The sequence below is a fragment of the Pleurodeles waltl genome, chromosome 1_2 (genome assembly GCF_031143425.1).
Source record: "Pleurodeles waltl isolate 20211129_DDA chromosome 1_2, aPleWal1.hap1.20221129, whole genome shotgun sequence".
In the NCBI taxonomy this organism is placed as follows: Eukaryota; Metazoa; Chordata; class Amphibia; order Caudata; family Salamandridae; genus Pleurodeles; species Pleurodeles waltl.
The window spans coordinates 109,379,995-109,396,446 of record NC_090437.1 but is presented as its reverse complement, the minus strand read 5'-3'; the positions used below and the strand labels follow the sequence as shown (position 1 = coordinate 109,396,446).

The 16,452-nt window shown below is 42.3% G+C and overlaps 1 protein-coding gene across 1 annotated transcript in view; it reads left to right on the top strand.

The window, feature by feature from the left end:
* Positions 1 to 16,452, top strand: part of IDUA (alpha-L-iduronidase) — a 1,520,091-nt gene that overhangs the window by 270,977 nt on the left and 1,232,662 nt on the right. The window lies entirely within an intron of this gene.

Here is a 16,452-nt window from a genome sequence, read left to right as displayed (position 1 = left end):
ACTGTGAGTCATCCCTAGCTTGCATGTCTGAGTGTGATGTTATAGGGGACGTGTCTAACCAATAGGAATTTCACTATTGTGTTGGGAAATCCATGCTCTCAAGGTATCATCTATATTTATCTAAGAGAAGATATATGTGTAAAACATTTATATGTAAAATAAATGTAATTTAAAGGTTGTATTATAGACATAAATGATAAATAAAAGATATGTGATAATATATAGTTCACATATCGAAACATGAATATTTGTAATCCTTGCATAGTTACAGCTAATCAAATAAAATCATATTTCATCATCTTATCTGCAGCATTTTATGTGTGTTGACAATTAAACATACCAGCAATAATATAGATAGGCCAGATTAAAAATAGGTGATATAAAAAGCATAAATTAGGGTCTATTAAAAAGGGGAAAGAAGACTTTCTTTTCAGTTCGCTGTTTGTACAGACTTTGTGGTACATATGGTGGGTACTGGTTGTAATTCATACGATTTACTGAGTTCACTCCTCATCAGAAGACATGTCTACATCACCGGGTGCACCGGCAGCATATGTGTGGTCTTTGCAAAATCTATATAGAGCATGTTCATAGTTAACAGGTGGGGGTACAAGTGAACAAGCAATTGGTTGCTTGTCTGAGGCACTTTATGTTGGTTTTGGCTCCTTTCCAGGGCGCTCATAGAATAACAATGAGTCAAGGGCTTTGTCGAAAAGTGCAACTAGTGAGACTGTTCTGTCATAGGTAACATCCTGTAGAAGGGACTGGTACCTAGTTCAGCATTGTTTCTTGTGCTCATTTAGAGGTTGCAGGATCATTTCCAAATCGACCATAATCCACTAGGGGCTGGTCTAGTTGTCAGTCCAGGATGATGTTAGTCGGAGAGTTTATGCACCAAAACACAGGTTTTACTTGTGTAGCATTCACTTTGCAAAATGTGAACATCCAGTGCTTGCTAAGTTCAGGTATCCAAGGATGTCCCATGTAACGTGCTAGAGTCTCTCTGCAACTTTGTTTAATTGGATATGGATACTCCAGGTTGATGATTTTCTTTGTCGGAAGAGGAGAAAAGTGAAGATACTGCATCCAATTAGCAGTATTATGATTGGAAATTCACCAAAAAAGGCTGGAGAACAGAGAATGAAAAAAATACGGATTCCTTTCAAATACTGCTTTAAATCCAGTCAGGAGACCAGATCCAATGTTCCTAAAAAGATACTCAACACCAGTTGTTGCAGATGAATTAAATACTGTTTGCTCAACATCTGCAAAAGGATGTCGGGTATTTTGTGTGTAATAGATGCTGAATTTCTGAAGAAGTCCTCGCAGTCTGCAGATTATAAACTTCAACTGCTGAAGTCATAACTACTTCTTTTTGTAAGAGAACAGACAATAGTTTTATCGTATTGCCAATACACATTGACTTCATGCTTATACTAGGTCAAAAAATGTTCCTAATAATATTTCTAGGCAGAGGATACAAGGTCCTTCCACAACACTGTATTGTTTCTGCAACCAATATCGGGTATGGTTGGCCAGGTTCCAACCCACAAATAGTAACTTTTGTTTAAAACAAATGAGCCATTTTTTAAAAGTTCACGATGTATAGAATAAATGCAAGGAGGGAAACGGATACAACTTAACCCTGCCATCAAAGCGCTACACATTCTGTGCAAAGGTATGGAGTCACACAGAATGGAGGGTCCACAAACATTTCCGCAATTTGCTATACTGACACCCTCCTTTTCATTTAAACAAATGTGGGTAAAAGGACGTTTCCATGAATGGGACAGTTGTGAATTGTGCATTATTTCATACCAACCAATAGATTTATATTTTTGACAGCCATGAAAATTAAAGGTACTTATGCATAGGAAAATAATACCATGTATTAACCAGGTAACAGGTGGCGTGTCTCTGACTGTAAATAGTACATTTTCAACATGCTTTTAATAAAGTGTATGTTGATTCTTTTGTGGCCATTGTTTAAGTTAGTGTCACATTATATGGTTAAGGATGTTTCATTAAGGAGTTGCCAAGGCACAAATCCTAATCTTAAGTATTTGTAATGTCCAGTTTAGTTGTCTAATTGCTCTTAACTGAGCTTGTCCGTGTGGCAACGATTTTCAGATCTCCCTTCATGAGGTCTAAGGCTGAGGACAAAATGTGATTTCATGAGTACACTCTTTTAGAAAGCGTGTGCATTGCTACGGTTTCATTTATTCCTCCAGATGCCAACTCCTATTGTGCTTCTTTGAATATTTCTAATCTAGGCAGATTATTAGGTATTATTCTGTCTCCTACTACTGGTATTGTAACTACCAGAATGTTTTCTGAATTGAGGGTGCAGGAGTATTTAAAAGGAAAACCTGCAGGAGCTTTCCCAGTTGCTTGGCTGCATTTATTGCTTTGTTTGAGATCTTATTAGGACTGCTCTCAGTCTGAATTGCAGCTTTTGCTGTACAGTTCCCGTTAGCATGAACACCAGTACACTGGTGGCCCAAAGTGTGCCTAACATGGAACAATGGAAGCCTGTTTTGTAAGAAAGTCACCTTTCCCCAAAGCTGTTTATTTTTTATATGCTTTCCCTTTGAATCCATTTAGCCGCCAATGTTGCAAGTGGACATTGTAACCTTGTGCACAAAAGGCTGAGTTGGACCCAATGAGTGTGGGAACTGACAAGTCAGTTTTTTGTAATAGTACATGTAGCAGAGAATGTAATTTTTTATGTTATGGATTACTGTCACCTAAGAGTTTGCTGTGTGAGCATTGTGGGATAAATTCACAATCATTCACTATACCTTGCACTGCTATGCAGGCTGTGGAATAATTCAATTTGGTTCCTAACGTAAGTTGGGCAGGGCCATCTGTGTACAAGATACTCTGGTTAGACTCAACAGGTGAAATGTTCGGAGTCAAATAGTACCCTGTTCATATTAGAGAAAAGCTTGTGTATGGAAAGAAGGATCACATTCAAACTTTATATCCACTGCACTGAAAGAAGAGGCCCACTGTACCCATCTTGGGTATAGGGCACCAACTTTAGGAATGCTTGCCTTTCTGACCGCCTTCACTGTGGGAGAAACAATAATATGTTTTATCCACACTAAAGGGCGCTCCTTTAGAATAGCTGTTTGCATAGCAGTCATAATTTTTTAAATGGTAGCAAATTGTGCCTCAGCCAGGAAATACAAGTGAGACTTGTAGGGGTGAGGGTGGTGTGTCCCTCAGTGTAGGTCATGTAGGTGTAACCATAGGGACTGGGTATGACTCTGATAACTAGGTTGGTGTTATTGTCCTTAGTTTGAAAATGATTTAGTCTCAAGCATGTCTGCGTGTAGAGCACGTAAGATATCAGCGTGTGCGCTCAGCCACTGTTTAGAAGAAAACAAGGGAGAAATCAGGTCATACAGGGGCTTCACTCTCTCTGTGAGGTGAGGCAAATAAGTGTATCCAAAGTTAACACATCACAACAGGGAATACAACTTTTTCAGTGTGTTGGGAGGCTGCAAGGTAGATCTAGTGCGGACCACAACCCTCTTGGAAGCTTCTCCCTCACGGTCTCAGTTTCTGCCCGCTTTTCCTTGGTTAGAGCCACAACAGCACTGTTTTCCCAGCTGCTATGAGTCCGGGACATGTAAGCAGTGATATACTCTGTTTTTCCATGGTTATGGGGTTTAAATTATTGGCAGGATGGTGCCAGATGGGCGTGTGCAGACTGGGAGTTTTGCAAGCTGCGCGCTATTCCATTGGCGTCATGTCACGTCCCCCAGGGCATGACCAAGAGTAAAAGAAAGTAAATCAAGAGGAATGAAAACGATCATCAGTCAAAAAAAATACCAAAAATAACCACCAAACGTCACCCACATTAAGTTAACAATCAATCTTAAATATATTAACATCCTGAGGCATAAAAACATGAATAATCTAGTAGGAATGGTCCATGACTCAAGTTTCAGTTAAACCATGTTAAAGCAAGATGACAGTCCGTGATATAATCAAATATTTTACTGACATTTATAAAGTTGAACTGTATATTTGAATATGTTGCATAACTAGTGCACAAAACTTATCAGCCTGGAACCCATCGCTGCAACCAAGGGACTATGGTCAAACTAGAGGGAACATGATGGTTCAAGTTACTATTTTGTTGGAAGGCATAATACAGTGTTTATCATAATATGAGAAATGATGGTGATAGCAATAGGGAAATACAGTGCATGAAAAGTGTAGGAATTTGCCTTTTCTTCACTGGCACCCCAGATTTTTTGCTTTTTGCTGGGCCCTATATTTTTGCTGGCTGTAGAACTCTGTGTTCTTAACCTCTGCTAACCAGGGATAAAGTGCCTGTTCTCCTCCTTTCAACATGATGAAATTGACATACTCCCAGTTAGCATATTTAACTTACATGTAGGTCCCTACTTTATGGTACAAATTGTACCCAGAGCCAGTAAGTTATGTCAGTAGTGGGCTGCAGAACCCATTGTGCCATTCTCTACAGAGACAGTGCAATCATTGCTGCAGGTCTACATCTGTAGCCTGGCTGTTGCAATTTGGAACTACAAATTTGACCTGTCAAAATAAGTCATTTGATAAATATAAAGTAAAATATACTTTTCGAAATGTACCTTTTCCCTGCCGAAATCCTCTGGAGGCCCATTTGCATTTGCTCTCCCATTTCTGTCAGACAGCAATTAGCATTTGAAAATGTGTGAATGGCCGTGACATGCCTCTCAGGAGAAAATAGTAGGCTGACCTGAATAGGAAGATATATCCATTCTGAACCTGAAATAATATGTAGGGTGGGGCCGTGAGCATCCTTTTTAACATTAAAGTGTAAATCCCTGCTTGAATTTCAAGTATGGCTTTACTGGTCAGCTGGGGTTTTACATATAACAGTTGGGGCAACTTCAAAGAGGCCTCCCCGTCACACGCAAATGTTAGCTGACACCTTGACTGGGAGTTTCTTTTGCCCCCACCCTTACCCCCAGCTAGGCAGGCTTCAGTTATTCTTTTTGGCATTACAGTATCAAATCTTTTTGGAGTGGCAAATCCTGCTTGACAGGTCTGCTGGGATTATTTTTCATAAGACACTTTGGGTGCACTGGAAAGGACGAAAACAGGATGTCAAATCAATTATTTTGTTTAAACTTTGATTGCTGGAAAACCCTGCTTTGTTGTACCAGACTTTTGTATCTGGGTTTATTGCGGGTACAGTGACTACCCCAAAATGTAGGGCCTCATTACAAGTGTTGTGGTGTTACAACTGCCACACTTGCGGTGGTGGTCTGGACCACTGCGGATATGGTGGTCTAACTGCCCCATAACAAACCTGGCGGTTCGACTGTCAGCCCCACCAGGATCTTGGATCCCAGCATTCTGGCAGTGGCAGAGATCCTAATCTGCCAGGGCAGCGCTGCCCTGCAGACTACAGCCTAGTTCTCCGACAACCTTTTCATGGTGGTAGAACAGGTGCAGGGAGCCACAGGGGGGACCCCTGCACTGCCCAGCACCGTTGCATAGCAGACAGTGAACACTGTGAAGGTGCTGGTGCACCCTGCTGGCTACAGCATTGTCGCTGGCCTGATTAAGAGCCAGAGACAATGCTGTAGCCTGTTTCCCACTAGGCTGGCGGGCTGAAACTTAGGTTTCCGCCCACCGACCTAGTGGGAAACTCTTAATGACTCTGGCGGGGAGGTCGCAGCTTAGGCGGTGACCACCCTGTCAGGAGTTTGGCGGACGGGCTTTTCCATCCGCCAGGCTCAAAATTACCCCCTTAGTGTTTTATGTGAGAAGACACTAGGATTACCATAGTACATCCACACTCACACACCCATCTTTCTGAGTCCATGTTTAGTGTGGCCAAAACGTCTGCCAACTTGAAAATGCCCACAGTAGATAGGTCTGGTCCTAAGAACTTTTACCCCATCCGTTAGGGCATGCCCCTGAGGCTTTCCCACACACTAGCTTATGCTAAGCATAAATGTGTCAACTGCAGGAACCCTCATCCGAGCACTCTTGGACCTGTAGAAGATCAGAAGAGGATTGAACCAGATGTCTGAGACCTGAGAAGAGCCCTAATTGACTGCTCTCCCTCTTGTATCCAGGACAAAGAAGTAGAATTCAAGAGTCATAAGGCTGACTTCCTATTCAAGCTACAGAAATACACCAAGCAGCAGCAGGCCTTGTCCTGCAATGGCAACTAGCTCCGTCTGGACCCTCTTGTTGGCCTCGCCTGATACCCTGTTATTATCGAAGCGCTTCCTCTAAGGTCCTGTAGGGCTTTAGAAGTGTACTCCTGTGGTGGAATGGGACTTAAAGGACTAAAGTTAGAAGGTAAAATCTTTGACATGAACAAACCTGGTTGGTGAATCTGACGTGCATGTCATCGCAGGCAGACACAAATTGAACCTAGTTGTACCACTACCATTTATTATTGTTGGCACTTTATGCTTCTTGGCGCTATTCCTATTTAAAACTTTAACAATTAATTTCTCTTCTTCCATTCATTGTATGTTTCTTATTTTGGTCTTATTTTGTTTTGTGTCGCATTTCAATATTAATACTGTTTTGATACTGCATAAATACTTTACACAGTGCTTTAAGTTAAGCCTGTCACCTCTGTGCGATAGCTACTAGGGCAGTTGAGCTTAGGTAATTTAGTTACTTTGAGGTTTCACTTTTACAAGGGTTGTGATAGTTCCTTGAGGTGCATAGCCATCTGCCCCAAATAATAATAAAAACCCAATTTGTTACAAAATTCCAGTTGTGGTTAAACAGTAACTTAATAAACCTAACTACAAACAGATGAATAATAATGGAAACTCAATGCAGAGATCAGATAAGTCAAAGAGAACACACACTTACCAGTCCTATTTACCTTCATAGACGTAACCTATGCAACCATACACTGTTAAATAGTCTTGGAAAAAAAATATTGAATAAACATGCCATACTTTTCACAAATTCTGAAGAGACTTAAACTAGCTAAAATGGGCTTCTTTTACATGTGTGTTCTCTATCTGGTGAAACAAGGTTAAGATAATTTAAGTTTTCATGATTAACAATTTGGACTGAATAGAGATGTACTATAGGTACAAATTTTGCAAAATTGAATATCACCATTTTGTGATCTTAGCAAGGTAGAGAATGTTGAACATCTCATATTTGATGTAAAGTTTCTAGGTCAGCACAGGCCCAAATATTGCCATTGTTATTTACATAATTACCCAAAAGGCACTAATACTGTATTAGTTCATAAAGACCAGTTTGTGTTTATACATGTGGTGCAGGCTACCTCTCCAAATAATGTGTCTCTTGTTCCGATAAGCAAAACAGATTGAGAATACATTAAAAAATAGAATTAGCCTCTCAGTGACAAAGTTGATGTTGGATCCATCAAGAAGTACAATGACACATTGATGACGTTCCGGTCTTTATCCCAACCTCATTTTTTGTCAGTGATATAGGGAAAGCACACCTACCTTGTACCACTAAGCATGTTCTCCCAGGATATCCATGTATCCACGAGGGAGTACCCTCAAGGATGTTTGGACACAATATAGAAATTTAAATATTGTGAAACAAAAATACAGTTACTGACATTTTGTGATGTCAAAAATATTATAGAAGTACATATCGAAAGTAAGAATATTTGTTTTCAGGGTAGTTTTTAATATTGCCATAGAATATTTAGTTTTTTGAAATGTCAAAGTAGATAAGGTCTTCTTGTTACATTTTTGTTTTTAAAAGAAATAGGTTGATCGTCTGTATATGTCAATCAATCATCATACTTTATTTGCTGCATTTCTGCAGCATAAAAGCACAATTATACATAAGTTTAAAGATCAGTAAAAACACTGAGTTAAAATATAAGGAATAAATAAATGTATGTTCAAGAGTTAGATCTAACACTTAAAAAGCAGAAATCCACGGCATACACATAGTCAAAAGATAATAGCTAAGCCATGAGGTCACTTATATAGGTCATTATATCATAAGATAGATACCAAGGAACCAGAAGCGGCGACATTCAGCTGTAGGCACTTCTAACCGTCACCACCTGCCAAATTAAATTTGCAACAGTGTAACACACCAAAGGAGACTGCACTGCCCACAATAACTGATCCCTAGGTGTACAATAGAAGGAACAAAAAGCATGATCTGAATACTTACCTGCACAGAGTTACCGTCACATGGACAGGGAGCTATGTCAGCATGCGAATTGCACTTAGGTGGATACCCCACCAATAAAGGAATATAATTAAATCAAACTCTAGTGAGAATAAAGTAATGCTGCCTATTCTGAATATCAGACAAATTTCATTGAACCCCTTCCTGATGGGGGGTATTTGCTTATACTTGTGGACAGAAGATTTGTGCTGGTTGGCCGCTGTGCTGACGGGCCTCATCGCCCCCAAGAACTTCTCTTTTAACCCACATTTAGAGAAGGAGGTGCACGTACTTGGATAAGAAAACAAGTCTGGCATCCCAATCCTCTAGAACACTCATTCAACATAGGCAAACCAAGGGTTATCTAAGGCCTCTGCCATGGCCAAGGAATCATTAATAACCAGACTGTTCCTTTAACTTGTGATTTAAATACCTCCAATACAACTACATACTTAACATCACGCAGGCTTAGAAAAATATACGGAGGGGAACCCAGGGGATGCCCAAGATGCAATGCCCCAGACCCAGACTTTGACCACATGATGTGGGAGTGCTCTGGTGTACAGCAGTTCTGACTTAAGGTTCTGGGACTACTAGGGGAAACTTTGAACCAAAAGTTGATGACTGGCCTCTCTCTCTGTCTGTTGGGATTATCCCCTAGACCAACCCCTAGGAAGGTTGGCAACAGAGTTCTGGACCTGGCATTGGTGTTAGCCAGACACAGGATAGCCATGGCATGGAAGTCCCCTGTGGACCCGACACTAGAGGACTGGTGGCGACATGTGACGAAGTGGGCACAGGTGGAGGCTCGCACATTAAGAAGGGAGGAAGCACGGGGTGCGTATGCGCTGCATTGCTTCTATGTGGCGTGAGGTGATGAAGGTGTGGGAGTCATGGGAGCAGGATAAGGACTGAGAGACAGAAGCTATGGTGCGTGCACCCTTGATAGACCTAGGCCTGACTACTGAATACATGAGACCCCAAGAGAGGGACATACATAGCAGACACCCTGTAGGTACACATTTGTGCGACTGGCAGTGGCGACAGATGAATGGTACCCATTGATTGCGCTTTGTAGTTCTGTGTGTTAGCTAAGCGCATAGACTTTGAGCACGCATCACAATTAGCTAGCATGGACACCCTCTAATACTAGAGACTATTCTGCCATAAGCGATGGTTCCCCATTCTGGAACCTTCCCCCCAACACGAACTACCATAAGAACTCCTGCAAGGATAAGTCCCACAGGCTCTATGTTTGGAGTTTTGTTTAAAGTTCTGATTTGTTAAGATGGGACAATGATGTGCCTTTGCTCTCTGATATTGCATCCTTTATGTTATGATGTGCGGGCATATTTATATGATTGATCCTGAATTGCTGCTCTCACCTGCCATGGGCATGATCCCACTGCAGTGCCAGCCAGGAGCTAATAATACTGATTATGTGTATGAAACTAGTACTACACCATATGAATATTGACCATAAGATGTAATGTTTTTGAAAAAGCTCATAAACAAAGTTTAAAAAATAAATAAATAACCAGACGGTTCAGTGGGACAGATTCCCTAGCCCAGATTGCTCACCATAGCAATAACGGAGCACGCCTTATCCTCAATAAACACCCATGCTGTACTGCTAGCAGACAAAGGAATTTTCAGCCCTCTGAACTGGGCCCATGTCCACCATGTTCTAAATGCCTGCCTCATAACAAGCCACAGAAACTGATTTGGATTTATGAACTGACAGAAGCTCTTTTACGGGGTAAATGCCTTGTTTCTTGCTAAAACACTGTAACCCTATCACTGTCTTGTCCAGCAAAACTGCTCTGTTATTCACTATTGGCTTCCAAGTGAATTTACTATTGAATAAGACCCCCAGATACGAAAAAGTGGGTGTCTCTTCAATTCTGGTACCCTAATGTGGAAGCGTGGGATTCTCTTAAGGCACTTCCCAGACCTCATTATAAACGTTTTATTGGCATTAACCTGAAGAATAAGGTCTTTAAAGAAACTAACATAATGTTCAATTAATCCCTGCAGGGGTCACCCTGTTCTTGCAATTCGTACTGTGTCACCTGAATATAGCAGAATCGACAGGTGGCGAGTTACCAAACAAGCGATATCTCTAGGCATTGAGGCAAGGGCTGCCTCAATTCTATTCGTGTACAAGGAAAAAATTTAATTAAAAAGGAATTGTAATATTTGTTATATACAATTTAAAATGCTTTAAAAAATGTTTTCAATTAATATATGTAAGATCATTTTTAGTATTGGGGTTAGGGTGGGGTGATTTTGTGTGGTGGGAATATGGTTGCTTAAATATATACTTTATATCATTTTCTAAATTTAAATTTTAGTTTATTTGCAGTTTTATAGTTTAGAAATTTTAAAATTAAAACATGTAGCTGTAAAGTTTAAACTAATGTTTCTATTATTTTAAATATTCTTATCCCAGATACAACATATGCATTAAATTATGAAATATTTTAATTGTTTTAGTTATTGAGAATTAAGTTTATTTTTGTTTGTTAAATAATGGACATTAATTTCCTTAGAATTTTTAAAATGTGTCCATTTGTTACCTTACAATTTTTATTAATGTTTATAAATTTTTCTATCATTTTAAAGTTGTTTTGAAAGTTTTAAATCTGTATTTATTAAATATTGTAAAGGAAAGTCAATTGTGTGTTTTATTTTGTCTTAAATTGTTTTTAACCAAATAAAGTTTATTAATATTTTTAGTAGCAGGAAGCTGAGTTTATAGGGTAATAGAGTGGGGAGATTTTTGAAGTATATATTGTTTTATTTATATTTAATTTAATGTTTCAGAATTGTAATTTGTTTATTTGTACAAATTTGGTAAAAATTGCATTAAAAAAATAAGTTTAAATTGTTGTTTTCATGTTTGATATTTTAAGTTATTTTTAAAAGTATTAATTTAATATGCAGTTTAATATTAAAATGTTTAGTTTTTTTTTTTAAATTTGTTTAAACATAATTACATTTTAGTGTATATGTGCAATTCTTTTGTGTGCATATACATATTTATATACTTTATAAATACATTTATGTATTAAAATGAGTTTGCAATTATAATATTAACATATCTGAATGTTACAAAATTGTATTTAAACATTTTTGAAACAATATTGGTTTGATTTTGATTTTAGACTTATATTTTTACTTATATTTACTTTTAATGATTTCCTTTTTTTGAATATTGAAAATAAAATTTTTTGTTTTATTTCTTACTATCTATATTTATATTGGTAATTATGTTACAATTAATTTATACAGCATTTAACTAATTTGTAAATATTTGTTGTATTTATAATTTAATAGTTTTTAAAATGCTGTGTGGTGTCACATAAGTAGTAAATCTGATCTTTTTAATGTCCAACAGCTTTCCGAATGGTTTGGATTGGAGAGGAAATAGTAAATTAGTCCGGCACCTTCATCAAAATAGTTTGGATTTAAATGGGAATAGAAAATTAAATCCCGTTAGTGTGCCCCATATTGTTTTAGATTGGAGCGTGGAAATTAAATCTAAAGAGCGTGGAAATTAAATCTAATACCTTTAGTGTCCAACATCTTCCCCCAAAACGATTTATGCTTTATAGTTGTGTAGTGTGTGCATTATTTTTTAAATAGGAATATATTTCCATGTTTCATGTTTTATTTATATATTTTATATCACTCAATGTACATTTTTTACATATTAATTTCGTAAGAAACTAAGCAATACATCATTTGTACACGTTAACGTTGTACAACATTTTATATACTTTTTGGTATAGTATCACTTTTATTGTATCTGTAAAAACATTTTAGGTCATGTATATTTTAAAACATTTACTCACAAATGGTACATAAATATTTTTAATATCTATATTTTTTTATACATAGTACAATGTATATTCATATTTTTAGAATACATTTTAGTATATATTAATCACTATTGCTTAATATATACATGTGTTATAATACTTCTATTTAATGTACAATTTACATGTAACATATTTGGCTAATATATTGTTTACCAGTTTTAACACATCCTTAGAAACATTTTACATACATCTTTTAAACGTTTTAAATAGATGTGGCCAGCATGCGCGCCGAGTAAGACGTGTAGTGGAGGAGCTCCAGGACCTGTGGACAATAAAACAGCGTCCTCTGCCGCACCGGAACTGGGAGCTGCATTTCCCCAGCAGAAAGGAGCTTAAGAGGACGAGTTGGGCCTGCTGTTGGCAGGGAGAGCACCCGAGAAGCCAACAAACTGAGGAAATGCTGCGATGGGCCTAGCCAGAGCCATCATCTTGGCAGGCAAAGTGGCAGGCATCCGATCAGCGGGCTGCGGGCCAAGACCTGGAAGCAGGAGCCCACAGACCCTGAGTGAGCGGGCCTTGTGCAGCCAGTGGAAGGGGCTCACTGGGCTGCGGGGGCCCAGCCAGAGTGGGACGGTCGCCTCACCAACAGCGGTCAGTGGCCTATGGCATCGGCGCTTGGGCCAGCTGGGCCTGGGACCTGTTATGTATAGCACAGACAAGGGGGCTGAGCCGGGATGCTGGAGCAATGGAGACGGGTGCCGGCTGGAGCCGCAACATGCAACAAGAAAGAGGGACCGGCTGGAGAAGTGGCCTAAGGGCCCAAAGGTGAGCCGAGCGTGGGGGAGGCACAGAAGTGGGGGGGGGGCAGCAGAAGACTGTGGGTCCATTGAAGCCTGGACTGATTCAGGGCCCCCTGGAGGACCTCATAGCAAGGCGTGGTGCGGGGCGGCTGGACACTGGTGTGGTCACGCAACCCTTAAGACCGGTGGGGCAGACGGAACAGCGAGGGGACTACCAAAGGTGAAGAGCTGGGTGGTTGTACTCATATTTGAGGGGTCTCTTCCCGGTTTGCCTGATAGGAGTGTGGCCTGCAGTGCTGGGTTTCAGTGAAGACATGGACAAACGTGCACTGGTAGGGAGTGCCTAACCTGAACACAGCTGAGGGGGATTCCCTGGGGATCACTTGCAACAGAAAGGCTCCCAGGGAGACCCCCATTACCACCATGTGGACCAAGCCCCTGGGAGCAAAGAGCATGCCTCAGCGGGTGTTGGGAGAAGTGGGCCCCCCCATGCCCTTAATGCAGGACTATATCAACCACTTCCTCCAAGAAATAAGGACAGAAATTACATCCCTCAAAGACAACCTCAAATCCTGCATCCGAGAAGTCCAGAAAGAGGTGACTGAAGTTGGTGAGAGGGTGGATGACTTTGAGCGCGCTTTAGACGTGCGAGCATAAGATCAAGAAATGCTTTGGAGGCGCATAGCGACACTGGGAGAGCAGCACATTGAGCTCCAACTCAAGCAGGAAGATTTCGAGAAAAGAAACTGCCAAAATAAGGTCTGAATACGGTGGTGCCCAGGGGTAAAGAAGAAAGGGACATGACCTACACATAGCCCTCTTGTGTGCGGTTGGGAGGGATCCCTTTTGACTACTGCCCTTACTTGACAAAGCCCATCGAGTAGCGACGGTATCGGGGTGCACCAATGCCGCACTGGACATCCTGGCTTGAGTACTCTACTACAGAGAAAAAGAGGCCATCATCCAGGCAGCGCGACAGAGCACCAGCCTAGAGTACCATGGACACAGGATTCAAGTATATCAAGACCTTGCCATCACCACTTTAAGGAGAAGCAAATACTCCAAGGCGGTAATTGACAAGCTACAAACATTAAATGTCAAATATCAGTGGGGTCATTGTTTTGCCCTAATCTTTGAATGGGAGTATAAGAGACGTGCATTTTGCTCGCTTGTTGAAGCAAAACGGCTGCTGGATCTCCCTATATCAGAGGAAGCTGGGACCTCCTCCCATAGGGAATGGAGCTGGGTGGCAACTTCCCCACAGGACATGAAGAGAGACATTATACAGCACCTGCGGAACATGAACAATCCCACTTCACCTGCTGGAGAGGACCGCCGCTTTGATGCCTAGTAGTGGCCGCTCCTGGACTGGGCTATTTGCTGGTTGGTGCTTACCTGCCTGGCGGTGCAGTCCCCGGGGGCCCCCCAGAGCATCCTCCGTACTCTTGAATGAATGACACAGCAGCTCTATGTAGCGCTGCTGCCTTGCTCCATGTACATCATCCCACAGTGGGGTGATACCTCCATAGAGAAGCTTGTGACTCCACACAGCTCCCTAACAAGGATGGATATATCAGTTGGGCACCGTTGGCCTAGAATTGTCTTTGAATGTTGTTCTCATCTGTTACTTTTCAGTTCTACAGGTATCTGGGGGGAGACACATGTTTCTACCAGATGCACAAGGCAGGGGCATGGGGGGGGGGGGACTGTGGCTCCCAAACGTACGAGCCGGCACCCCAGAAGTACGCACAGCAAACACCCACCCACTTCCAGATGAGTAATTGGAGGTTGGCATGAAACTATTATCTCTAAATATAAGGGGGCTCAACCCTCCCATCAAGCGTAACCAGCTGTGGTGATATATTCTCCAAAATGATCCCGATGTTGTTTTCCTCCAGGAGACGCATATATGCTAACCGCTCCCAAAGAGTTTACCTCCCTCCGTTTCGCTCAGAACCCACCAAGATCATCTGCGGCGTACCTCAAGGCTCATCGCTCAGCCCGACACTCTTCAATGTCTACATGAGCCCCCTCGCCGACATCGTACGCAAGCATGACATCATCATCACCTCCTACGCCGACGACACCCAACTTGTACTCTCCCTCACCAAGGACCCCGCCAGCGCCAAGACCAACCTACAAGAGGGTATGAAGGACGTCGCAGATTGGATGAGGCTCAGCCGCCTAAAGCTGAACTCTGAAAAAACGGAAGTCCTCATCCTCGGCAACACCCCGTCCGCCTGGGACGACTCCTGGTGGCCCACGGCCCTCGGCACCGCACCGACCCCCGCAGACCACGCCCGCAACCTCGGCTTCATCTTGGACCCTCTTCTCACCATGACCAAGCAAGTCAACGCCGTGTCCTCCGCCTGCTTCCTCACTCTGCGCATGCTCCGCAAGATCTTCCGCTGGATCCCCGCCGACACCAGAAAAACCGTGACCCACGCCCTTGTCACGAGTCACCTGGACTACGGCAACACCCTCTACGCCGGGACCACCGCCAAACTCCAAAACCGCCTGCAACGCATCCAAAACGCCTCGGCCCGCCTCATCCTCGACGTACCCCGCAACAGCCACATCTCCGCACACCTGAGACACCTGCATTGGCTCCCAGTCAGCAAAAGGATCACCTTCCGTCTTCTCACCCACGCACACAAAGCCCTCCACAACAAGGGACCGGAATACCTCAACAGACGCCTCAGCTTCTACGTCCCCACCCGCCCCCTCCGCTCCGCTGGCCTCGCACTTGCTGCCGTCCCTCGCACCCGCCGCTCCACGGCGGGTGGGAGATCTTTCTCCTTCCTGGCGGCCAAGACCTGGAACTCCCTCCCCACCAGCCTCAGGACCACCCAGGACCACTCCGCTTTCCGGAGACTCCTAAAGACTTGGCTGTTCGAGCAGCGATAACCCCCCCTTTCCCCCCTAGCGCCTTGAGACCCGCACGGGTGAGTAGCGCGCTTTATAAATGTTAATGATTTGATTTGATTTGATAGACAGGCGTAAGATGCCCCACCCAAAATACCCTGGGCGATATTGGGCATACTGGGATACCAAGATGCTGGGGGTGGCCATATTCTGCAAAGCACGCCTTAGCACACACATCACAAATGTTATCGGGGACAGGAAAAAATTGTATCTGACCATACAACTGCAGAAAGGTGCAAAACGCCTCACCATGCTTAACGTATATGTGCATAACATAGCTCAGGATGCCTACCTGCACCACGTTCTGAAGTCCTAGCTAGAGGGACTTGAGGAGATATTATAGTGGTGGGCCTTGAATATGGTGTGGGACCCTGACCTGGACCGTCACACTAATACACAGCAGGTGACAAGAGCCATGTCAGCTTAGCTAAAGCGGGACATACTAGATCTAGGTCTTACATACATCTGGCGCTGTCGGCACACAGACATGCAAGACAACACCTTTTACTCCCACGTCCACACCACGTACTCCAGTATAGACTACCTCTTCCTCTTGTATAAGCTCTTAAAAGCCCTTGACACCATTGTAATCTCAGATATATCCAATTCTGATCATGCACACATAGAAGCGGTATGGTCTCCACCCAGTGGTGCCCAGGGAGGATCCCCCAGTTGGCGGTTACCAGAGAGGTTGCTGAGGGACACACTAGATGTAGTTGAGATCCTAAAAG